Source organism: Triturus cristatus, chromosome 5_1 (assembly GCF_964204655.1).
Source record: "Triturus cristatus chromosome 5_1, aTriCri1.1, whole genome shotgun sequence".
Classification (NCBI taxonomy): Eukaryota; Metazoa; Chordata; class Amphibia; order Caudata; family Salamandridae; genus Triturus; species Triturus cristatus.
In genome coordinates this window covers 843,153,690-843,180,127 of record NC_140587.1, presented here as the reverse complement: position 1 = coordinate 843,180,127, position 26,438 = coordinate 843,153,690, and positions in this window count along the sequence as shown.

The following is a 26,438-nucleotide window of genomic DNA, read 5'->3' as shown; positions in this document are numbered from 1 at the left end:
TTATTTCATCAGCGTCATTCTAGTGTAAAATAGGTATGCTAAAACAACCATTAGACAATAACAGATATAAATTATTATAAGCACTAAGAGTAAAAGGATCTTAGATTTCTACCATTGTGTTAAAACAATGAAAACAGGCTAGTAAATAAAATACAAGACAGTAAAGGGCTCACTCCTACGATGCGTCCCTAACTAGATGTACCTAAATGTACTTAGCATGTATGTGGGTGTAAAGCCAAGAATCCCTCTAGGGTAAAGTCAACCCCATTACCTGAAGTGAGAGACTGTGGGACCCCGTCTTGGTCTCGAGTTGAACACCCCGCAAGGGATGTTAGACCACTGCAAGCTGTAGTGTCTGCGTGCAGGAGCCTCAGCGTCTCGCGTCAGTGTGTCAGCATGGAAGTCCTTGCAGGGGATGGTAGGCCTGCTGTCCTGCTGTGATTCCAAGAATCCTCATGCATAATGAATGAAGCTTAAGCTTTTCCGAGAAAACCCCATGTCATCTTTGGATATTGCTGTAACAAGGTAAACGGTCAGTACTAAGAATCAATATGTAGTGTAATCATAGGGAAAATATAGGTGAAGGGTTAGGTGACTACCCCAGCCTATATTAGGGTACCTATATGGAACATAATAATATAGTATATATATATAAGTCCCAAAGCTATGTACATCATCAAAGAACAACGTCAGCACTCCACAGTAAATGTTCACAGATTTGTATTTTCAAGCTCAGGAAATGACACTGGTTTTTATCTTTTTTTTAAATATACTGATGTGAATTTATGAATTTTCATGATGATGCTTTTCTTTATTTACTTTGATGGCCTTTTGCCATTCAGCTGAATAAAGTTTTAAATCAAAATGGGCATGTTTTCGCCTTTTGGCCTTTGAAGCCTGCAACCTTGTTCATGATGGTGAGCACCATTTTCTAAATTCATCAAATACCATGTAGGTAGCAAACCTAGCAGAAGGAATGAAAATGCTAGACACAACTGACTGGTCAGCAACATCTTTGAACATGCACACAGTTTGTGAGATAGAATACATTTCTTCATGTTCAATTAGCATACAGAATTGACACTGCTGAGCTCCCTCAATTGATATGTCCATAATGAAGATAAAGCACAGTTCACAAATTCTATTATTGGTAACACTACCATATTTCCCCATACTAGGCACATTAATTGCATTATTATCTGTGCCTCTATCACCTCAAAACTTTAGAGACAGAGGGAGCAGATAAACAATAGTTGCAATTACATTCAGTTATAATAACTCAAAATATGATTCTTAAATATTTGTACCATTGCTGTTCTATCACAATTCTTAGCAAGGTCCATTACATAGACCGGATACTGCATCATCAAACAAACCCTTAAAGTGCAAAGTGTGTATTCTAACATTAAAATATAAGTCTGTGGCGCTTACTAGAGGTACCTGGTGGCCTAGTTGCCCCCCCAGGGGCCCTCAGGATTGAAGGGGAATTAATTCCCCAACTTAAAACGCACCACAGGGCTTGTTTTCACACTTGTCACCTCTGGCCCCGCCCCCTCCCTTCACCACTGTGCAAACGTGCCCCGTGGTGCGTTTTAAGTTGGGGGATAAAATCCCCTTGAATCCTGAGGGTCCCTGGGGTCCAACTAGCCACCCAGGTACCTCCAGTAAGCGCCACAGAGATGCATTGCAGAGAGATGTAAAAAGGGGCGTGGCCTGGACCACCTCTCTGCAACACAGGCCTGTGGCGCTTACTGGAGATACCTGATGGGCTAGTTGTCCCCCAGGAGCCCTCAGGATGGAAGGGGAATTAATTCCCAACTTAAAATGCGCCACAGGGCGTGTTTGCACACATGTCAACGTTGGCTCCGCCCCTTCCCTTCACCACTGTGCAAACGCTCCCTGTGGTGCGTTTTAAGTTGGGGGATAAAGTCCCCTTGAATCCTGAGGGTCCCTGGGATCCTACTAGCCCACCAGATACCTCCAGTAAGCGCCACAGAACTGCGTTGCAGAGAGGTGTAAAAAGGGGCATGGCCTGGATCACCTCTTCGCAACGCAGCCCTGTGGTGCTTACTGGAGGTACCTGGTGGGCTACTTGGACCCCCCAGTATTGAAGGTGAATTATTTCCCCAACTTAAAACGCGCCACACGGCGCGTTTGCAGAGTGTTGCTGGGAGGGGGCGGGGCCTCCGGCTCCATTGCGTGTGTTTTCTATTTATTTTTGGGGGAAGGGGGGCTGTGTGGCCCTCTTCTTTTTACTTTTTTGGGCCCTGAGGACCCCATCCCCCAGGGCCTGACACCCTTTTAAAAAGAATATATATATTTTAACGGGAAAGGGGCTGCGTGGGCCCCCTCCCATGGCCAATTCCGGCCCCGGGACCCCATACCCCGGGTCATGGGCAAATATTTTTTTTTATTATGGAGGGTGGCCCCCCTCCCAGGCCACTTCTGGCCCCGGGGACCCCATCCCCCGGGGCCTGGCCATGGCTTTATTTTAATTTTTTCGCCACGTGGCCCCTCTCCTCGGACCTATTGTGGCCCTGGTGACCCCATCCCCCGGGGCCTGCCTGCCTTTTTAAAAAAAAAATGTTGGTGAGGTGGGCTGCGTGGCCCTCCTCCCTGGCCATTTCAGGGACCGGGAACCCCATCCCCCAGGGCCTGGCCTCTCGTTGGGGACCATGGGGGGAGCCCCAATTCCCCCACGGTCCCTGCTGGCTCCCTGCGTCCTTCGGGAGCCGGCATTGCTTTTCCACACGGGGAGCTGCTGACATGCAGCTCCCCGTGTGGAAAAGCAATGTGGTTTGGATTTTGGAAAAGAGATCAGGTTTCCTGCTCCTTTTTCCAAAATCCAAACCACAGTTTGCTATGACAGGGCGGTAGCCGTGAGGCTCCCGCCCTGCCGTAGCAAACAGCAGTGTCCCGGGGGTGGGCACCCCGGGACACTGCAGGAGCCGGCCCTGCGGGGTGTCGGTCCCCAGGGCCATCACTGGCTCCAGGAGGGGGTCTGCGTGGCCCCCCTCCCAACATTGACAATGCCCCAGGGGGTGGTGGTCCCTGGGGCTCGGGGGTCCGTTACGGACCCCCACATTTAAATATTAGTGCCCGGTGAGGTGGTGGTCCCCGGGGCAACTGGGGGGGCAAGCCCCCCCCACACAGGTGTTTTAATAAAAAAAAGCCCCGGGGTAGCGGACCCCGGGTGAAAAAGCAATGTGGTTTGGAGTTTGGAAAAGAGATCAGGTTACCTGCTCCTTTTTCCAAAATCCAAACCACAGTTTGCTATGACAGGGCGGTAGCCGCGAGGCTCCTGCCCTGCCATAGCAAACAGCAGTGTCCCGGGGGTGGGCACCCCGGGACACTGCAGGAGCCGGCCCTGCGGGGTGTCGGTCCCCAGGGCCATCACTGGCTCCAGGAGGGGGTCTGCGTGGCCCCCCTCCCAAAATTGACAATGCCCCAGGGGGTGGTGGTCCCTGGGGCTCGGGGGTCCGTTATGGACCCCCACATTCAAATATTAGTGCCCCGGTGAGGTGGTGGTCCCCGGGGCAAGTGGGGGGGCAAGCCCCCCCACACAGGTGTTTTAATAAAAAAAAGCCCCGGCGTGGCAGACCCCGGGGCTTGGGGGGCCTCCAAGGCCCCCCAACAGATTAAAAAAAAAGCCCAGGGGTGGTGGGGCCGTGTGCCCCCGCAAATATTTTTGAAAAGCGCCGGGGACCTGGACCTGGCCCTGGTCATTTGAGATGTCATCAGTGATGTCATCAGTGATGTCACTGACCATGTCTTGAGTGATGTAATATGTGACGTCATCACCAGTGCATTGCTGGCACGCAAGTTATAGTTAGCTCAACTAACTATAACGGGCAAATTTCTCTGGTTTTATATGAGTCAAATGTCGAACTAACTATCAGTTCTAGTGCACTTAGCTACATCAAAAGCATTCAGCATGTGCACAGCCAGTGATGATGCGTGCTGCTGGCGGGCCATACTAGGAGCAATCTCTTTTGCCTACAAAACTACATCATCTGCAATAGCGACTCGATCTGAATTGCAAACACTGCTGTCTGCAGTGTAGGCCAGAGAGCGGTCAGCGAGGGCCCACAGCCACGTGGTGTTGACTTGAGCAGCCAAGTTTGCCGTACGCGAAGCAACAAAAACCTTGTGCGGACCCTGTGATGATGCGTATGTGTGGTGCGGACAGAGCGCACTGGAACACTGTCTACAGGACTGCATCATCTACTCTAGCGACTCGATCTGAATTGTGAACACTGCTTTCTGCAGTGTAAATTGAAGGCAGTAGTGAGCACAGTCTTCCATGAATACTTCACGTCCTCTTCACAAAATACAACAACATAAATTACACAAAACTCTGCAATAAATAAATCAAAACAATTCAAATTGCGATCTCTGCTGTCCACTGTGTACATTGTTATTCAGTGTTCTTTACCACTACCAAGAAGAATTCAGTCATTGTACTAGACCTATAAGTCATCTTAAAAAACTTCTTCAAGCAAGTATACTAAAAGGCTATTGTGTATATTTCAATAGACGTTGTAGTTAGTTGCCTACAGGATTCTGTAATTAAACAATCACCACTCGATTTGAATTGTGAGCCCTGCTGACCGCACTGTAGGCCAGAGTCAGTGGTCATTAACGCCTCACAGCCACGTGCCGTTGGTTTCGGAAGCACGCAGTTGGTTGCACCTGATCGGAGTGGGAACACAGAAATCATCACAAACTTTAACTTCTGACATCCTCAATCACAGAATCAAGACCCCGTTTCACTGTTCCGACCAGCTGTACCACGGTGTACTCCACCGACTGCAGTCAACCAAGCCCAATAATCATATGCAGCAGTTAGCTATGGAAGCACAGAGTCTGATGCACCTCAACGGAGGGAGTTCTCTCAAAACCAAGCAGCATGTAATATCGGACATCGTCCATTTTGGGATCAAGACACCGTTCCACTGCTGGGACCTAGAGTTGGTTGCACCTGGTCGAAGGGACTACCTTCATCTCCACTCTCAGATACAGTTCTAACATCGTCCATTGTAGGATTAAGACCCCGTTCCACTGTTCGGACCTGCTGTACCGCGGTGTACTCCACCAACTGCAGTCAGCCAACCCCAATAATCATGTGCAGCAGTTAGCTACGGAAACACAAAGTCTGATAAACGTCAATGAAGGGAGTTCTGTGAAAACCAACAAGCAGCAGGTAATATCGGACAACGTCCATTCTGGGATCAAGACACCGCTCCACTGTTGGGACCTAAAGTTGGTTACACCTGGTCAAAGGGAGTACCTTCATCTGCACTCTCAAATGCAGATCGAACATCGTCCATTCTGGGATCAAGACCCCATTCCACTGTTCGGACCTGCTGTACCGCGGTGTACTCCACGACTGGTGTCAACCAAGCACAATAATCATGTGCAGCAGTTAGCAAACGGAAGCACAGAGTCTGATGCACCTCAACGGAGGGAGTTCTGTGAAGACCAAGCAGCAGGTAATACCGTCCATTGTGGGATCAAGACACCGTTCCACTGATGGGACCTAGAGTTGCTTGCAACTGGTCGAAGAAAGTACCTTCATCTCCACTCTCAGACATAGTTCTAACATCGTCCATTGTGGGATCAAGACACCGTTCCACTGTTGGGACCTAGAGCAGGTTACAGCTGGTCGAAAGCAGTACCTTCATCTACACTCTCAGATGCAGTTCTAACATCGTCCATTGTGAGATCAAGACACCGTTCCACTATTGGTACCTCTTCGACTACTGCCTTAGTAGTATACAGGGCACTTCACGGTGCTGGGCCATAGGCTGGGCGCTGTCTGCCTGTGTCGCGGTAGCCAGCGTTGATCTGAGAAACCTTCCGACCTCGCAGACCTCGCCACAGGAGCTTCCACCGGCACATGGTGTGCCCTCTTTCACATACAACGGTGTCAAAAGGTGAACTGTGGGGCATATGTGCGTCGCAGCGGTCATGACGGTTTCTGGGTAGCAGGCTGAGAGCATTATTCCCGCAGCCACCTTCACTCACAGTGTCAGCCTCGTGGCGGTGTAAGCTGCGCAGACCTGACAGACATGTTCGCCATTCCGGAAGAGAACCACACCCAGAGAAACGTGCCTTTTATTCATACCCCTATGCTAGCCTTGCGTACGCCGAGCCAGCCCACTATGCTAAAGATTTGGGGTTGGGGAGAGGGGTACGTATGCGCTATGTTTTCATAATCTTCCCTACTGTCTGTACTATCATGGTTGCGTCCACTGTCGACTTCACTCAATAGACCATCAGTGTATGTTGACATGTAAATGTCTGTGCTCTGCATACTCAAGTCCCCTCAACACTTTCCATTGTATACTTTTATAATCGAGAATCACTTGCCACCTTCACACACACTTTGCTCCCATCTCTCCCCGCATTCTGCATTGTGTGGCAGAGGTGCCATGCCATGTTTGGTTTGTATACATGAATAGCCACGATTCCCACAGTACGGAGTGTCCTTCTGTCTGCTAGGTGTACATGTTGTTTGTCATGCTGTATGTGATTATATAAGGTAGCGCGTTTATTCACGAGCAGTGGTTTCTTCCATTTACATATCGCTGTCTTAAAGAGGATACCAAAGCTTTTCTCACAGGTGCAAAATGGGAACACAATGGCAATAATTCATTACTATGCAAGAATGTCCAACTGCACGAAGCTTCTGAGCTTACAGCCCCCAATCGTGCGTGCTTTCTTAAAAGCACGCCAACTCCCACAATCAGACCAACATTCACACAGCTTTCTAACGGCAATTATCTGCTTCTTCATAACATGGACTGCTACGCAATGTGAGCTGGCATACCATATGTCCTTACTGTTTCAAATCGGATAACTTCCTCTGGCAATCTCTATTCCCACCCACACAAAGTAACTCCCAAAGTTCAACTTGGCCTTCAATACCTACTTTGAAAACAGATTTTATTAAACGGGGCAAACTGAAATCGCTTGCACGCAGATTGTATATGTGTAAATAAATGTCATGTTGTAGCTGGCTCCGATAATAGATAGAGGCAGGCAGCCGAAAAGTTGTTCCATTTTTTCACGGTATTGATGTAGCTTCGCGTAGAGGCGTATTCTGTCAGACATGCTTGTTACAACAGGGAGCGCAGCCATTTTTAACAAGCTGAAATAGTAGTAGGATGGCCGCAAACAGAGCGAGAATTATGGGCACTGTTGCTGTTATTCCATAGATGATCGAATGAATGAAGTCTGGTATTAGACTAAAAACAGTTTGAAAGCCTGTGAGAAGGCCGGAGGAGACAGTGTTAAAAAAGTATGCCAGACCTTAAATGTCAGATGTGTTGAAAACTGTGTAACAATTCACAAAGTGTAACGGGAGGTTCGTATTTAAAAGGGAGTATATTTTACTTGAAGTTCGTGCTATCTGCAGTCGATAAATTACTTTTTGAGAAGTGAGGGACACTTCAGTTTGAAACAAAAGCGCTTTCAGCTTGCTCTGTTTAATAAAATCTATTTTCAAAGTAGGTATTGAAGGCCAAGTTGAACTTTGGGAGTTACTTTGTGTGGGTGAGAATAGAGATTGCCAGAGGAAGTTTTCCGGTTTGAAACAGTAAGGACATACGGTATGCCAGCTCACATTGCGTAGCAGTCCATGTTGGTATAACATGGACTTCTGTTAGAAACCTGTGTGAATGTTGGTCTGATTGTGGGAGTTGGCGTGCTTTTAAGAAAGCACACAAGATTGGGGGCTGTAAGCTTAGAAGCGTTGTGCAGTTGGACATTCTTGCATAGTAATGAATTATTGCCATTGCTGTCCCACTTTTCGCCTGTGAGAAAAACTTCGGTATCCTCTTTAAGACAGCGATATGTAAATGGGAGAAACCACTGCTAGTAAATAAACACGCTACCTTATATAATTACATACAAGATAACAGACAACATGTACACCTAGCAGACACAATGACACTACATACTGTGGGAACCGTGGCTAGCCATGTACAGAAACCAAACATAGCACCTCTGCCACACAATGCAGAATGCGGGGAGAGATGGGAGCAAAGTATGTGCAAAGGTGTCAAGTGATTCTCGATTATAAAAGTATACAATGCAAAGTGTTGAGGGGATGTGCCGGACAGACTTGAGTATGCAGAGCACAGACATGTACATGTCAACATACACCGATGGTCTATTGAGTGAAGTGGACAGTGGACGCAACCATGATAGTACAGTCAGTAGGGAAGATTACGAAAACATAGCGCGTATGTGCCCCTTTCCCCCCCAAATCTTTAGTGTAGTGGGCTGGCTCGGCATACGCAAGGCTAGCGTAGGGGTATGAATAAAAGGCACGTTTCTCTGGGTGTGGTTCTCTTCTGGAATGGCGAACATGTCTGTCAGGTCTGCGCAGCTTACAATGTCACGAGGCTGACGCCATGAGCGAAGGTGGCTGCGGGAATAATGCTCTCAGCCTGCTGGTACCCAGAAACCGTCATGGCCTCTGCGACGCACATATACCCCTCAGTTCAACTTTCGACACTGCTGTATGTGAAAGAGGGCACACCACGTGCCGGCGGAAGTTCTTGGGCCGAGGTCTGTGAGCTGGGAAGGCTCCTGAGATCAACGCTGGCTACTGCAACATAGGCAGGCAGCACCCAGCCTGAGACCCAGCACCGTGGAGTGCTCTGTATACTACTAACACAGTAGTTCAACAGGTACCAACAGTGGAACGGTGTCTTGATCCCACAATGGACGATGTTAGAACTGCATCTGAGAGTGCAGATGAAGGTACTCCCTTCGACCAGGTGTAACCAACTCTAGGTCCAACAGTGGAATGGTATCTTGATCCCAGAATTGATGATGTCCAATATTACCTGCTGCTTGTTGGTTTTCACAGAAGTCCCTCCGTTGACATGCATCAGACTCTGTGCTTCCGTAGCTAATTGCTGCACATGATCATTGGGCTTGGCTGACTGCAGTCACTGGAGTACATCGCGGTACAGCAGGTCCGAACAGTGAAACGGGGTCTTGATCCCACAACATACGATGGTAGAACTTCATCTGAGAGTGGAGATGAAGGTACTCCCTTCGAACAGGTGCAACCAACTCTACGTCCCAACAGTGGAACGGTGTCTTGATCCCAAAATGAATGATGTATGATATTACGTGCTGCTTGGTTTTCACAGAACTCCCTCCTTTCATGTGCATCAGACTCTGTGCTTCCGTAGCTAAGTGCTGCACATGATTATTGGGGTTGGCTGACTGCAGTCGGTGGAGTACACCGCGGTACAGCAGGTTCGAACAGTGAAACGGGGTCTTGATCCCACAATGGACGATGTTAGAACTGTGTCTGAGAATGGAGATGAAGGTAGTCCCTTTGACCAGGTACAACCAACTCTAGGTCCCAGCAGTGGAACGGTGTCTTGATCCCAAAATGGACGTTGTCCAATATTACCTGCTGCTTGTTTTTCACAGAACTCCCTCCGTTGACGTGCATCAGACTCTGTGCTTCAGTACCTAACTGCTGCACATGATTATTGGGCTTGGTGACTGCAGTTGGTGGAGTACACCGTGGTACAGTAGGTCGGAACAGTGAAACGGGGTCTTGATTCTGTGATTGAGGATGACAGAAGTTAAAGTTTGTGATGATTTGTGTGTACCCCCTCCGATCAGGTGCAACCAACTCCGTGCTTCCGAATCCAATGGCACGTGGCTGTGAGGTGTTAATGACCACTGCCTCTGGCCTACACTGCGGTCAGCAGGGCTTACAATTCAGATCGAGTGGTGATTGTTTAATTACACAATCCAGTATGCAACTAACTACAACGTCTATTGAAATATACACAATAGCCTTTTAATATACTTGCTTGAAGAAGTTTCTTAAGATGACTTATAGATCTAGTACAATGACCAAATTCTTCTTGGTAGTGGTAAAGAACACTGAATAACAGTGTACACAGTGGACAGCAGAGATCGCAATTCGAATTGTTTTGATTTATTTATTGCAGAGTTTTGTGTAATTTATGTTGTTGTATTCTGTGAAGAGGAAGTGAGAAAAAGTATTCATGGAAGACTGTGCTCACTACTTCCGTCAATTTACACTGCAGACAGCAGTGTTCACAATTCTGATCGAGTCGCTATTGTAGATGACGCAGTCCTGTAGTCAAAAGACATTGCTCCAGTGCGCTCTGTCCACACCACGCATACGCATCATCACAGGGTCCACACACGGTTTTTGTTGCTTTTTTGTAAGGCAATCAGGACAGCTCAAGTCAACACCACGTGGCTGTGGGCCCTGGCTGACCGCTCTCTGGCTTACACTGCAGACATCAGTGTTTACAATTCAGATCGAGTCTCTATTGCAGATGATGTAGTGTTTTAGGCAACAGACACTGCTCCTAGTACGGCCCGCCCGCAGCACGCATCATCGCTGGCTGTGCACATGCTGAATGCTTTTGATGTGGCTATGTGAGTGCACTAGACCTGATGGACCCTTTATGATACAATCTTTTGTGTATTATTTCAGATCTACTGCCTGTATCTCAGTATATCACAAGTTATGGTTCTTTTACGATAGAATCTTTTCTGTATTATTTCACATCTAGAGTCTCTACCTTACTGCAGCACAAACTATTGACCCTTTTATTATTGAATCTCTGTGTGTGATCCAATGATTACTGTTGTATTTGATGCTAGCAGCAACCATTCCCTGAGGGCTGGTTTACACTCACCCCACACGCATTCAGCACAGACATCACTGGATATGTGACCCTGGTAATAAAAAGGAGTCAAGCGCACGTGCCCATACCTACTTCCACTATCTATCTGTGTCCGTTTGTTCATAATCTATGCTTGATACTGCTTGATTACATTGGGCTGTGGACAGCGTATGCAACCATGTTGCCTCTGGCAGTTGGGGAAAAGTTCAGTTATGTAGCTTTTAGATGCACTGGTATCACAGGTGGAAGGCTAATTTACAGAGCATGAATATTGATGAAGATGATGGTTGCATGTTGTGTGTAGTGTCAGATATGTGTATATAGAAAAAGGTTTTCAAAAAAGCTCTGTAAGCAGAAGAGGAGTCTCTCATCAAACGCTGTAGAGAGGATGACTAAAATGGGTGGGGTCCTCCAACTGTTACAATGGGAAATGTTATGAACCAATCAAATGCTTTTCTTTAAGTTCACATGGCAATCGTGCACCGAGCACACAAGGAGGCCGCACCCGACGCGATTTCGCGAAAATATATTTACCATAATATAAGTTTATTACAGTTAGAAATATATAAATGTTTAAAATATTTTAGATTATCGCTTGTTCTCATATACATTTTAAACCTATTTAGATATAGTTTTGAGACAAAAAAATGAGGGAATGGCGTTCTTGGCCCAACACCATACGTCTATGACGTAACACAGGGCCTGGCAGCGTGCACTCGTCACATACGCAACACGCAGTGGGCGTGACCCCATACGTACATGACGTAAGGTGCGGCTTGGTACTGCGCACCCATCGCATAGCAAAGTAGCAGCTGGTGCGACCACATACATATATGATGTTACGCGGGACGCGGTGCCACGAACCCGTCGGATACGAAATGCTCATCCTTTACGAGTTTAGCAATATGGCGGATAGGATAAGCGAGCTTGGTACACTACCGGTACGGAACTTCAGTTTTCTTAAAAGAAAAAAACAACAATATACATTCTTTTTTTTTGAAGATATAAAACATTACATATTTTTCAAATAAAAAAGAAAAGGATAATAGAGTTCCAAAATATTTAAAAAAAATAGAAAAAATATAGGTTTTATAAATATTAAAATATGAATTTACCATTTAAAAAACCTTTGAAATTCCATAGGTTTAACAGACGTTATAGTTAGGAATTAGCATTTAAAAAAACCTTAGAAATTCACAGCAAAAACCATGAGTTTCAGTGACGTTATAGTTAGTTGGACATTTGACTCATATAAAACCAGAGAAATTCACCCGTTATAGTTAGTTGAGCTAACTATAACTCGCGCGCCCGCAATGCACTGGTGATGACGTCACATATAACATCACATACTAATATTATATAGCTATACAATATTATCCAAACTATTTATTTCCAGGAATAATAAATATACTATTCCCACACTTTATTAACAGTAGGGAAAGCATTGGTCTCAGGAGTGGTAAAATTTACTATTCTCACTCTAGTCTGTGCAACAGTAAGGAAAGCGTTGAAGTAGGTAGGGGTAACATTTGCTATTCCCACTATTTTTAATAAATGAATAAATATTTGTTTAATTTATTTTACCTAAATAACTTCCCACCCTTTTCTTCTGCAAACACACTAAAACACACCTAATATATAACATTTAAAAATGACATTATTAAATATTTTATAAATGTATCAATACATTTAATTTATCAGTTCAAGTTAATAATTAATTAGTAATTCCTTATTACTTAATTACCTTCCTATCATATTTCTCTGCAAGCTAAACAAACCACATCTAAAATGTAAATTAACAAATTTACATAATTATCAAATAAATTTTTGATGATAAATCGGTAATTACTTATCAATAAATTAACATCTTACCCTGTACTAATTGTCAATTCAATAATTAATATTACCTGGAAATTGATTATCAATCAACTAGTATTAATTTACTTCCCACCCTGTACCCCTACAGCCCCCACAAGCCCCAGCAACACTGTAAATTAGAATCAACAATTACATTAAATTTAAAAATAACTAAAAATTACAAACTATCTTTAAAAACATGAACAGCAATTTATAACATGTACAATTAAAATATATACCAAAAATGCATAAAGATCATTGCAAAATGATACTTTTTACTATATTTGTTTGTAAACTATATTAACAACACAGATATTTTTGACATTGATATTACTTACCTTAAAAAATCGATATTTTTGTCAATGATATTCTTGCATCAGCATATTTGGGTTTCCTGATATTAAATACTCAACATTTCTGTGAGTCGATATGTTTAACTCTCTATTTTGTCCAATCACCAGTAATTCTTTACCCTGGTGTTACTTCCTTCATAGTGGGTCACACAGTTTTCTTCATTACCTATGAACAACTTTTGTAGTTGTGTTTTTAATTCCACTGTGTATTGCTTGTTTGTTTTTATCGACTCTGCACATGTATGGTGTTTCACATTGTAGGACGGTTAAGTATTTTGGTGTAACAAAATAGGCAGAGCGTATGTGTTGATCTGCATTCTGACAACTGATACATGATTTCTTTCAAAGACAAAAATGCAGTAGTATGCACAAGCACGGTGAAATGGATTTACACTACTAGCCATGGAGCATTACTGAATTTTGTAATTTACATCTTTGGATTTCATTTTGATAGGGGACATCAATCCATCGGAGTTTTGCCTTCTTCACATCTCTCAGAATGTGAGAAGCATTCTATTTTTACTTGGTAGGGTGTCATTTTTACAACAACACATTTTACCACTGTCATGAAATGCGTTATCGGGCCAGAACGTTTTACCAGTAACTCTTAACATTAACATATATCAACATTTGTTGTTCAGATTACAACTTTCCCTGTGATACATGTATAGCATGAGGACCTCTTCACGCTCATCTATTTAAGCACTCCGTCATTGGCTTCTGTAACCCGATCACATTATTTGTCTAACACTGCAGGCATATGCTTTTGAATTAAACATCCTGTAATGACTAAGGGACTGTTGTACAAAAGGTTTTTGAATTCACAGACTCTCTGACTGAATCTCTAAATGTGTTTAGCAAATAATACCGATTCAGTTTTTGAAAGGGTCCTAATGGGGCCTCACCGTCCAAATTCTGAACTGCTATGCTAATTCTCAAGGTTATGCGACTGAAATCTGGTTGCAAAACATTATTAATTTACCAACACCTCAAAGCATGTGGTAACCTATTCACATAACAAATGGGCTTTCTTTATGACCTCATCCGCTATGTGAATGTAAATGTTTTTAAGATAAGGAAGTGGTCCATAGATCGCTGCTTCCTCTTAAACAAACAGAAAAAAGAAAGGACATTTTTCTTTTAAGGAAAATGGGCTGCGTTAAAAAAAGGTTTGCTTGATCAAAAGCAATCACAGACATGGTGGTCAGCTGACCCTAGAAGGCCACCATCCCTGTGATGGCAGTGCATCGTAGTGTGTCACAATTTACGATCTACCTTCTTAATATTTATAGAATTGGTTAAATTGTGACCAATCACATTTTTTTAAAATACGACCTATTACTACATAGGACAGTTTGCAAAATACTTCACAAATCTCAAAAACACTTGTTGCAAATTGCAACCCGTATTTTGTGACAAGTGTTTAGCACATGTGGCCCTCAAGGCCTTCTTTAGACTTTGGAAGATGGGATTCTCTATCACAAATGTGGGTAATGTCCCAACTGCTGCATCACAAGTACATTGTAGCCTATCACTCTCGTATTACAGCTCAATTTTTGTCCGTCAAATTTTGACCGAGTACCCTACCTACCAATCTCTAGATAAGACCCTAAATCACTGTGCACTGTATGCCTGTCGCTGGTGCACTGTTTGCAAGCCTGCACAATGCTGCCCGGTTCATCTTTACTTACAGCCAATATTCACGACGTCGCAATTGTAGTAACTCTTCAAAATTTATTATCCACCCAATATATTTTCCTCACAAGATCAGAAGCACTGGCACATTTTATGTTTGTAGAAAAGGTTAACATCTGCAGAGAGCATAAAGCAGGTTTTCGCACAGCATGCCGCGAGGTGTGCGAACATGGCACCCGCACGTCTGCGGCGTTTTGACAGGCTCTGTAAAACCAGCTCGCTGTCACCCCTTACGCATAAGTTAAAGGGTAAGCAGACTCACTTGCTTGCTTTCCTCTCCAGTTGTCAACTTTTTATTCGAACATAGGAGAGTGTTCAACTAATTGGTCCTTGTGACAAGGCCTTAACAAGAAAGCTGCCTACTCTACTTTTGCAGTTCGTATAAGAGTCTTTTATTGCAAAAATATTCCTGAAAAGAAAGGTTAGTTAAGCTTTTCAAGGGGACTGGTGAGATATCTAAAGAAGCAAGCTGCAAGCAAGCCCTGGAATTGCTGTTTCTCCTGGCGCCTCCCTGTGCCATTCATTTTTATTTTTGCTTCATTGTGGACTGGACCACTGGGCATCCTTTCTCTGGTGTGACTGTGAGTAAATGACTGTTAAAGCTGCACTTATGATTGGTATTTCTTGCAGGTACATTGCTAACCCTCAGTATATTCAGAGCATACAATTGAATTCACATTTTCATTTGGAAAGGTATTGTTTGCAAATGCTATCCCCTGCAGTAGCATGCAGTTACTGCTCTTCTAGTCGCTGTCGTTCTCTACACTGTACCCAACGTGCCCTGCTTCATCCGACTTGACATTATATTTAATTCTTCCCTTCATTAAAAATGGAGCTGACTGAAGATTGCCAGGGCTACTTGTCTGTGATAATTAGGGCTGAGGCCAATGACCCGTCGTATAGGAAATTCCAGGCATGTTTTCAGTGTATCAGTGGTGAATTTACATGAGAAAATTTGCATCTAATGAATTCGAATTTAAATTATTTGCATATCGTTTGATCATACTGGAAATCTGATTTGATTTTTTTGTCTGGTGCGTTGACAAGCCTGGCCCTAATGATAATCCGAGTGCTCTCAGATGATTATGCAAACATTGATGCATGCACAGTAATCATAGCAGTTTAAACTCTGTCATATATTCCACTAGAAACCTGAGCTCCAGAAAGGATAAAGGAAAGATGAAAGCCGTTGGTTGACTGCAGTGTTGGCCTAGGTGGCATTCATTGGGCAATTGGAGCGAAATAAACTGTGAGTGGGTCATTGGTCAAGCGATTGCAAGTCTCACAGATACAGAACCTCTCTTGTGTCCTTCTCATCTGCCTTCTCTTTCTTTCACTTTCTTTCTTTCCTTCTTTTTAACTCTCACTAAACCACGTCAGGTGGGGTTAGCCAAGCACATGTGTTGAAGCCACTGTAAACACTGTCATACAAGCCACGTATGGCTAATCCTGTAACCGAAATGCTAATGTCTTTGAATATAAAATCAATAAAATACTTTGAAATAAAAAAAAAAGATTTTGGCAGAGTAGGTGAAGTGACACACACTGTAAGTTTCTGGCCCTGCCTATGCAGAGGTTACCCTGCATTATATAGAGGTTAGGGTCCTGCAGTTACCACAGGTAGTACCTCAGATGGCTCTAGTCTATTGGTGAAAATCATTGTCCTTGCAGCACCATCATCACAGAGCCACCATGTCCTTGAGACTTATGCCTGCTCTCTTTAGGGTGGGTCTCCGATCTGTAGATTTCCCTGAATGAGAATTCAGTCAATTGCCTGATATGCAGGGAGAAAATTCCCAGCACATTATTGGCAGAGTTTTTTTTAGTTTGTTTGTTTTTCAAAAGCAAACTCATGCTTTGGGAGTTTGATTTTGAAAAATAAAAAGAATGGTCAAATGAGGTCAAAACAACAAGGCACCTATGAGAAAGCAGATTCATATTTGTGGTAGACAGTAGTCCACCACAAGTGATAATGGTACTTACTTATTAGCGCCAGTAAAGGTTTCAGTAATTTTAGGCTCAGCCTCAGAAAATATGTAAAGAATTTAGTAGTGCCAAACCAGTTAAAATATTGAAACCACAACACAATAAAAATCCCACTCCAATTGATAAAAATAGAGACTATTTTAATCAACAAAATGACACCAAAAGACTTAAATGTAATTGGGGGAATCAGAAATATGAATTTTCAAAGTTCTAGATAAAAATATCATCAAAAAGAACAAAGTGCTAACCATGGGCATCTGGTCATGCTGGACCAGGGCAAAGTGACAACTGAAGGGTGACAGAGATCTATCGCTGGTTGGATACAGTGACTGGATTTGTCCTGATCAAAGAGTTACCTTCTTTTCTTAGAAACAGTTCTGGACATTGACTGGTTATCGATCGGTTTGTTGGTGTACAGCAGGCGTAACCTGAAGTCGGGCTTAAAGGTGACGGATTGCAGGAGGATGGGGTCCGAATGTGTTTGTGAATGAAGGTGGGAGAATTTTGGGTTACTGCGTGCTGGAGTCCTTCTGCGGCTATTGGGTCCTCATCAACCAGCAGGGAGCTTAGCAAGCTCTACAAAAAAGTCAGGCCCACTGGCGATGCAACCTCGGCAAATTGGCTTGGCAAGTTGGTCCTAGTCTTCTGTACATTCTCCAGGCAAAAAGTTTGTAGAAAGTTTTTAGGTCCCAACTTAAAGGATTAGACAGAAGCAGTTTACTATGAAACCAGCCAAGGGTACGAACAACCTAGGAACAGCACTTGGGCGTCCTGATGTACTTCAACAGAAGTCACCAGCAGGCTTCAGGGCAGGTCCAGGTAAAATGGTTAGCTGGTCTCAATCAGGAAAGTTGGCCTCTTGCAGTTTTTGTCCCTCTAACTTAACAGGAGGTTAGCCAACTAACACTTGTCCTCCACTTCTTTCTCCTGGGTACAAGTGCAGTTGCAGTCCTTCTTCTGTCTTCCACATGTCCATTAGTGTCTAGTAGTGTTCTGAAGAAGGTCCCCAGTGGTGTCACATTTCTGCTTGGCAGTAGCCTGTGGGTGGGTGTGACTCCTGGCTCCTTCCAAAGCAATAAGTAAAATGTTCCCAGGGGTAACCCTACTTACATTTGTAGCAGTTCCTGTGTGCCCAACTGCAAACAGATCCGGCCTGCCCCTCTCTCCCTAAGACAAACATGCCAGAACCACTTTTCCCCTGTTCAGTGCTTCTGTGCACATGCCAACAGTGTGGCCGGGAAAACGAGCAACCTTTCCTCTGTGGTCACTAAAAAACAATTCTGGGGGCAGGTCTTCTCTTATTGGGATTGGTGCATGGCTGCTTAGGAAGACAAAAGGGAAACAGAATCAGTTGTGCTCTACCAGTGGCAGGGGGTAGGCATCCTTTGAGGATGTGGAAGGGGTTGGACACAGCCCCAAGGGTCATCCCATCAAGGGAAGGCCAAACCCTCCCCACACCTCTGCCCTTTTTTTCTCAGCTGTGGGAGCCAATTCACATCTTATCAAGGAGCTATTCAGCTCCTGGGTGGCAGGTGGAATCTCAGGAAAATGAGCTTCTAATCAGGTTAAACATGACGTTTTTGACAGTGCATTTTATAAAATATTTATTGCGAATCTAAATTTAGAAATACATTAGATTTGTAATAAATAATTTAAAAAGGTCCAAGAATTAGCTTTTTATCTGGTTCCTAATGGAAATAACATTATTTACTTTTAATAATGGCCCCCCAATGCTTTCCCATAGAAAAGCTAATCCTGTAACAGTGAAACTAGCATTTAGGACATTGCACTGTAAGTAGATGTTCACCTTTAAACATTTACATTATCTAATTGAAAAAAAATAATGGACTGTATCTTATGTGTTTTAAGGCCTACTCAGGGGTGAATAATATTTAAGAGGAGGGTTGAGGTCTGTCAAATGGGTTTATCTTGACGGGTCAAATTTGCGATTTAAACCTACACAGCCTGGTTACTGGTGGGAAGTCTGCCTTCATGTTTTTGTTTGTTGCTTTAGTGGTAGTACAATATGTGCTGTAGTCCACTGGTGACATTTAGCTTACAGGCCCAGGGCATATTTTGTACCACATACAAGGAGCTACAGGTAAGTTAAATATGGGAATTAGGAAAATATCCTATCTAGACATGTTTTAGGGGTCGGAACACATACACTAAGGCCTGCTTAGCAGAGTCCCAGTGCCCAGAATAAAAAAAAACACTGCTGAATCAGTCTGAACAAATCGGTGTGATCACGCAAAAATAAGCATTTTCTTACAGCATCCACTCAGCAAACTCTACCACCTTCAGACCAACCATCATACTGACAGATACTCTGAAGCAGTAAGATCTCCACCTGACAGTAGGATATCACACAATAGCCTTGAAATAAGCCTAAAAGGTGTTTGATTTAGACATCCTAAGTAATGGATATTTGCCAGTTTATTAAGGAAGTGCAAAATCTAGAAAGAAATCAACTGCTGGAGTAGTACAGTACAGCACATTCCACTTGTGGGTTTTCCTCCAGATGCTTTTCTTCCAGCAATTGGCAGATATTTCAATACCATAAAACACTAAATCAAATCTAAAGCCTTGAAATTGGCACAGAGAGGATCAAAGTCTTAAAAAGGCAAAACAAATGGGAGTTATAGCAGTTTAACATCATTTTCATAAAGGGTAAAGAATGCTCCCTATTATTAATTGTTGGCACTGAGTTGAGAAAAAAAGGTTATTTTGTGGAAGAAAGTAGGGAATCAAGTAATAAGACTTTGTAATCAATACATTATGGAATAACATAATACAACTGTCCCTGATATGTAAGTCTAAGTAGAAGTCATTGGGTAACACAAAATATTAAATAATAAGATGTTTGACACAATGCAATAACACACAGTAAAATATTTTTAAAAAAGGGAAGTGGTTTTGGTCACAATTCAATAATAGAGAATCAAATATTAAAAATAGTTTAAGTGATAAAGTTCCGATTTCAAAGAACATTCAAAGTTGACGTATATCTATGGTGATTGACGAACAAGAAGTTTGGTTAAATAACTGTGGAATGCCACTGACTTTACTACATTTGCAATTTGTTGAAGAACTGCATAGTATTGACACTGAGTGGTGTTCTCTATTTGTTGCACTATTTTGAACATTATTTTTTGTTAGGCATATTTATAAAGTTTAAAGACACACCAAGAGGACAACAAGGCAACATACATAGCAACATATGTGAGGATAGGGACACATGCATAATAGATGGGGTTCCAATATTGTGATTACTGGATACAGTTCAGTTGTGATATATTAAAACAAATCAGTGTGTGTCTTCTCCTGCTTGTCACGTTATCCTGGCACATTAAACAGCTCCATATTTTTTATTTTCCTTTTACTGACTGGTAGAGGACTCATTTTGGAAGAAATACCTCGAAATGGAGAGGACCTCTCTGCTTTCTGGTATTCTCCGTGATGATATCAGTGGCGTTGTTCTGGCATTACCACTAGTGCATAATGGGTGGAGTGATTGCAGGTGCCGGGCACTGTCACTGATAATTAGGGACGCAAACTAATTTTTCATCATCAGAGTTTTACCTAGAATAAGAGAGCAAAAGAAAGTAAAGGGAGAAAGAAGATGGAAGAGAAAGGTAGGGATGCAGGGACAAAGGGAGAATCGAATGAAAAACAACCTGTAAGTGTAAAACAATTAGACACAAGGTGGAGGGTCGGGGAAGAAGAAGCCATGAGATGGAATCAAGAATAGGCAATCTTTGTACTCGGCAACCACAGTGTTTGACAATGCTGGTGGCATGCTACCAAGAAAATATTTTGGTTCCTGCACTTTCTTTAAGAATTAATCAGTTGTTCCTACAAGTAGTGCATATATTTATATATAACTGATAAATTCTATCACTGAAAGGATTTCATTCCTTTTGTGAGTTTCATAAAGTAAGAAACAGGGGCCACATGCATCACAGTAGGGAATTGCGAATCCTTAATAACGATTATTATGGAATCACTATTAGGGTGTTGCAATTACCTATGCATGTAGGTTTCGCAAAACAAAATTGTGATTTCTACATATTCCTTAATAGCGAATCGCAAATTGCGATTCACCATTAAGGAATGCCTTCCCATTCTTTCCTATGGGCGTAGAGGCCCTTAGGAATGAAAGGGAAGGCATTCGCAATTTGCGAGTACCAAATTGCCAATGTATTTGTAATGGTGATAGAGGGCCAAAAGGCCACCTTGAGGCATCCCCAAAAAAGGTAAGTGTGCACATGTGGCGCATATACATGCCTTAAGCGCATGTGTGTGCGCTACATGGCTCTTGAAAAATGCAAAAAAAATGCATTTGTTTAAGGATTTGCAACTTACCACCAACTTGAAGTTGGTGGTAAATTGGGAGTACATAATGCCGGGTCTCAATTTTCTCATTCTCCCTGCATTGCATTTTGGGAATTGAAAATTGTGATTCACTAAATGCATTCACAAAATCGGTCATCTCAAAAATTGCGAATCCCTATTTTGTGATTTGCTTTGGGCTTGATGCATTCACAAATGGCAAACTACGAGCCACAAAGGGGCCGATTCTGGGACTAGGTATAGCTATGAAACACATGAATAACTGTTGAAAATCTTCACTTATGTCTCACTCCATAAACTGGAGGCATGGGGAATAAGGACCATCTCTTATGTAGATGGTATGCAGTTTATGCTCTCATTCCAAGAGAAGCAGTTGGGTGCATTGACTACATTCAAGGGATGAGTGAGGACTGTCGGCAAATGGATGAATGTGAGCTTCCTCAAGTTCAACTCTGACAAAGATACTCCATTTTGGCACTGACAATCACCCAGACACCTACAACTCATGGTATTCAGTGCTAGGCTTCCCTCTCTCACCTTCATCATTGTTACGAAACCTTGGAGTAAAATTTGACCCTCAGGTTAGAGCTGTGTCTGCCAGCTGTTCCCCCATGCTGAACTCAGTCAGGAAGATGCTCCACTTGATCCCTGAGGAAAGTCTTAATCCGACATTCAGGTTCTGGTAGCATCAAAAACTGGGTTACTCCAATAACCTATACTTAGGTCTACCATCCTATCACAGCCTGCAGACTATTCAGAATGCTGCAGTCCAGCTGATTCTGAAGATTCCAGCTCGCTCTTCTGTTGTGGCTCCTTTGCGCAGTCTTCAATGGCTGCCCATTGTTAGCCGCATCAAAGTTAAAGCCCTAACATTCGCCTACAGAGCGTGGAAACAAAAAGGCCCCTGCTATCCAAGAAAAAGATTGCATCCCTACCATCAGGAGAGAGGACTGTGATCCCATACTCCAAATCAGTCTTCTGTAAACTTCTGAAGACCTATCTGTGTGATATTTAGGCAACTGCATCGGGTCTTGAGTCAATCTCCTATTTATACCTGAACGTCGCTCGCACCAGTACGCCTCTTCGGATGCAGCCTGCTCTTTACAAACCAATATTGTATTGTATTTTATTTACTCTGCCATCCATGCATCCATCCATTCACTTTGCCTTTCATCCATCCACCCCCCCCCCAGTGTATCTAACTGGAAATGTCAGAGTTTTTTAAACATCGTTCAATGTCATATGTGCAGAAGAAAACACAATTTAGCATTAACAAAGTTTTTTCACAAATTTGTGGGATTTCAAATGGTATACTAAATACATTTCTGTGCCATACAGTTCCTACACATGGCCTTTGGGTCAGTGGCGGCCGGCACAGATCGGGAGTGGCAGGATAGGGGTGTGCGGGGATCTAAAATAAGAAAGAACAAATTATCTTACTGCCACGTCTCTCCTCCTCGCCCCTCCGCACCGCCGGAATAGGAAGCACATCCAGGTTTCCCTAAGTTAATCACAACGCTGCATTCTGATTGGTTTGAGTGTCATGGTTCAGCGCGCAGCCAGGGAATGGGAGCCTGGGCATGTTCTCCACCCAAGCTGTAATGCAGCCTGGGTGGAGAACATGGAAAGTGTGCATGACTGTTTGGCCAGCCCGAGACGGCCGGCCAAACAGTCATGGGTACTTACAAAGTGTGCTCACCACTCCCCCTGCTCTTGTCATTAGAGCAGCCCCACCCCACCCTGCAAAGCTGCTGCAGCAGGACAACATAAAATGATAATAACCTTGAGTTAATTATCATTTTATTTTTCCTTTATTTCACTGCTGCAAAGCAGTGGAGCTACGCTCCTCCGCCTTTAGCGGTGGAGCCGACACTGCTTTGGGCATGCACAGTGTGACTTGGTAATTGAGCCTGGCCTGCAGCCAAATACTATGTCCAACCTCCTGCACATCTAATTTCCACAGGGTGTATCCTATCTCCTCATACAGTGGGTGTGAATATAGGGCCCAGCCTGTGGTCAGGAGCTGTGCCCGAATTCACATGCAACCTACCCTTGATGTGTGCAGCCTTTAACCAAACCCTGTACATAAACACACACACCCAACCAAATACAGCTGCATCTAGAAGTTGGCTGTAGACTCTGTCCTTGTGCTCAACCTCCTGCTCTTTCAATGCCTACTTTAAACTGGGGTAAGATGGTGGAGATTAAAAGTGGAATGCTGTTAAAAATGGGGGTCTCTAGTTGCCAGAGGTAGGTACCTTTGTCCAAATAGGTACCCTTGCTTCTAGTCAGGGTAAGGGGGATACACACTTTAGACCTGCTCACTCCCTTGGTAGCTTGGCACTAGCAGACAGGCTTATCTCAAAGGCAATGTGTAAAGTATTTGTACCAACACTCACAGTAACACAGTGAAAACACCACAAAAGGACACCGCACCAGTTTATAAAAATGAAGAATCTTTATCTAAACTAAACAAGACCAAAACAAAACAAATCCAACATACAAAGTTAAAAATATGACTTTCAAAAGGTTTCAAGAACTTGTACCATGGAAAACTATGGATGCGTGAATTTTCACCAAAGTGCCTGTAGTTGCGTCAAAGTTCACCAAGCCAAACAGCTGCAGCATTGGAAAACAAAGAGTTGCAACACTCCTGAGACCCTGAGAAGGCAATGCGAAAGCCCCCCTGCACGCAGAGGAAGGAATTGCGTTGATTCCGGTCTGTATGGGGAGTGATGCGTCGATTCTCCGTGCCGGTTCCAGTCCCCAGCTAATGCGTCGGGAAAGCGTGCTGCACAGGTACGATGCATGGATCTTTGGGATGCGTCGGCGATCGATGCGTCGGCATTGCGTGGTGCTGCGTTGGACCTCTTGAGTCATGATCCCTCGATGCGTCGATTCTTGCAGCGACGAGGCAATGTGTGGAAATTCTTCTCGCGCCGTGAAGATGTGTCGGAACAACAGCCGCAAGACGAGCGATGCGTCGATTTCTGTAGTTCTTTGAGTTTCTTCTTTCTTCCAGCTCCCAAACAGCAGCAACAACCTCCAGAGGCTCAAAACTGGCAAAGGCACCTCAAGGCAGGTCCAAACTCACAACAGCAGAGTTCAGGGGAGCTGGGGGCGAAGTCTTTGTGTCCCTGAGGCCCTTGGAGATCTCCTTCAAGCAGGGGACACAGCACACAATAAAGTCTGTCTCCTTTCCTTGGCAGAAACAGCAACTGCAGGCCAATGCCAGACACACAGCAAAGGCAGTACTTATTTTCAGTCTCTCCAGCTCTTCTCCTTGGCAAAGGTTCCTCTTGAATGGCAGGAATGATCTAAAGTTCAGGGGTTTTAGGTCTAATACTCATACCCTAAAATGTCTTTGTTCTCTTTGTGCAAGGGGCTCTGAACCCGGTTCAAACCAGTTCTGGGGGCACTCTGCCAGTGCACTACAACATCCTTTGTTAGTGTGGGCCTTTCAATAGTGAAAAACGAAATTGGCAATTATTTCACTGTCAGGACATGTTTCACACACCATTACATGTCCTACCTTTCACATACACTGCACCCTGCCCAGGGGGCTACCTAGGGCCTACCATAGGGGTGTTCTATGTGTAAGAAAAGGGAAGGGTAAGGCCTGGCAAGGGGGTGCACTGGCCAGGTGTAGTAATCCAAATAGTAATCCCAAGGGCAACACTTACCAGTGGCCCGCAATATCGAGTCAATAATAAGCAGTTGGCAACGTAGAAGGTTCAAGCGTTTATTGGCCACAACAGAACTCTACATAGAGGAGCCTCATCGAACCTCACCCATCAGGTGTGCCGAGGAAGACTGCTGGCTCCTTGACAAGATCACACTTATATACATAACAGGCTCAGCATACAAAGCATTGCAAGTGAAAAAACACCAGTTAGCCCTAGAGCTCCTAAATGAGCTCATACCATCTGCCCGTATAAGGATACTATCTTGTTCAGAGAAGGTCGGCCGGGTGACTCCCTTTCGTCTCGGGCACAGAGGAATTTCGCTTAGTACTCCCTACTGCAGGTGTGACCTTGGGCCTCGGCCGTAAATACAATTCACCCTGTCTCTAGGCTGGTACGAGCTAAATCATACAGATGGAGGGTAGAGAGACACGTGATCTGAAGCACGACCGTTCATGATTCCAAGATGGCCACAGTATGGCTTTTCGGCCCTTTCTATCATGCAGGACACGGAGACCAGAGGAGTTACTTTATAAAGCAGTTCTCGATGCATATGGAGTAGAGGTACAGTCTAAGATACATTATGCTAACCACACATATTTGACTCGAATCCCACACAGGTCGACATGGCAGTTAACAAACTGTGTGAAGGCACTGCGGTGGCAGGCCTGGGCATCTTTTCAGGGCTACTCATGTGGGTGGCACAATCAGTTCTGCAAGCCCACTGGTAGAATTTGATTAATTTATTTATTTGAGTTTTATATAGCGCTGGCTAGACCAGGAGGTATCAGAGTTTAAAGGTGAACATCTCCTTACAGTGCAATGCCCTAAATGCTAGTTTCACTGTTACAGGATTAGCTTTTCTATGGGAAAGCATTGGGGGGCCATTATTAAAAGTAAATAATGTTATTTCCATTAGGAACCAGATAAAAAGCTAATTCTTGGACCTTTTTAAAATATTTATTACAAATCTAATGTATTTCTAAATTTAGATTTGTAATAAATATTTTATAAATACTGCACTGTTAAAAACGTCATGTTTAACCTGATTAGAAGCTCATTTTTCTGAGATTCCACCTGCCACCCAGGAGCTGAATAGCTCCTTGATAAGATGTGAATTGGCTCCCACAGCTGAGAAAAAAAGAGCAGAGGTGTGGGGAGGGTTTGGCCTTCCCTTGATGGGATGACCCTGGGGGCTGTGTCCAACCCCTTCCACATCCTCAAAGGATGCCTACCCCCTGCCACTGGTAGAGCACAACTGACTCTGTTTCCCTTGTAGAGCAGGACCAAGGATACAACTATTACTTTATGCTGGAAAAGAACCTTAGAACGCCTGACAGCAAAAAAGGCAGCAATGCATTTGTTAGACCTGGCATCCTTGGCGTGGTTTTCCTTGACTTTTTGCTTCTACCTCCTGTGTTTTTGATGCTGCGCTGGATTTTGTTTTTACTGGCTTAGATGCTTTGGGCACTTTGCCACTGCTGATCAGTGTCAAATTGCAAGTGCTCCCTGTGGAAATTGATATTGTGATTGGTTCTCCCTGATTGGCATATCTGTTTCACCAGTAGGTCCCTAGTAAAGTGCAATAAGTGTGCCAGGGCGGGTAAATCCTGACCTGAATCCTGGGCGGAGTGAATCATCACACAGGGAATACTGATTTGACAGGCAGTATTTTGCAGTGGAAAGTGACGAATATCAGTTAGCAGGGGGAAGCATAGGCAGAAGAGCAACCATAGAAGAGTAAGAGAGGAGCCTTTTGGGGAGGTACCCGCCTGACCCTAAGATGAGACCTGGGTCCACGAATCACT